At 30.4% G+C, this 790-nt stretch overlaps 1 long non-coding RNA gene across 1 annotated transcript; it reads left to right on the top strand.

The window, feature by feature from the left end:
* Nucleotides 1–6: 6 nt before the first annotated feature.
* On the top strand, nucleotides 7–746 carry LOC117121146. The gene is made up of 2 exons (XR_004447482.1): nucleotides 7–284; nucleotides 348–746. It is a non-coding gene; the product is annotated as an uncharacterized LOC117121146 (long non-coding RNA).
* The last annotated feature ends 44 nt before the right edge of the window (nucleotides 747–790 follow it).

Genomic DNA, 790 nt, shown 5'->3' with positions numbered 1-790 from the left:
ATATGTTTGGAATGATTAAAACTATAATGGAAATGCTTATATTTAGTTTCAAACACACTCGTGTGACCTAATATTAGACCTGTATAAGAAAAGACCTAAACTCAACTTCTTTGTCTGAATTATGAATTACAGTACATTCAAGGTCTCCTTAACGTAGTGAAATACATGATATTGATATTGTTATCTACCTCTTTAAATTCATATCATGCACTAAATATTTTACCATTCAGAATTTATATACGGATGCAGTGAATTTCATCTTTAATACGAATTATTCTTGACATGTGTATCCACATGTCTCCTTTATTACTGTCTCTTATACACATCTAGATGTGTATAAGAGACAGGTGTATCCACATGTCTCCTTTATTGTATATCATAATAATGATAATAATAATAATTACGAATGATACTGCGTTTGGTGTAAATAGTTAAAATAAAATAACGCTAATTAAGGAACGACGTTTCGACTCCATCATGAAGTCATTCTCAATTTCAAAAGAGTTAAATAAGAATACTGCTTGCTATTAACTATAAGCTAAATGGTCAAAGCTCATAACAATGGGACAGCTAAGCATGCCAAAGCTAGACAAAGGGCTTAGCTTCGATAAAATCAGACTGTTTATTCACACTTGGTTTTAATTGTCTAATGTATAGCATCTCATAGACGAGACAGTCAAATTTACTTTTGCATTTCTTTAGTGTTTTGAAACATTTATTAATACTGTTCGGTTTGGTAAAATGGTCATTCATATGTTATCCTAATGTAGATCTTTTATGTTCATCAATG

Source organism: Anneissia japonica, unplaced genomic scaffold (genome assembly GCF_011630105.1).
Source record: "Anneissia japonica isolate Jap-2015-1 unplaced genomic scaffold, ASM1163010v1 scaffold199110_len699_cov94, whole genome shotgun sequence".
NCBI lineage: Eukaryota > Metazoa > Echinodermata > Crinoidea > Comatulida > Comatulidae > Anneissia > Anneissia japonica.
Note: the sequence above shows the minus strand (reverse complement) of the source record. Positions and strands in the feature narration are given on the sequence as shown.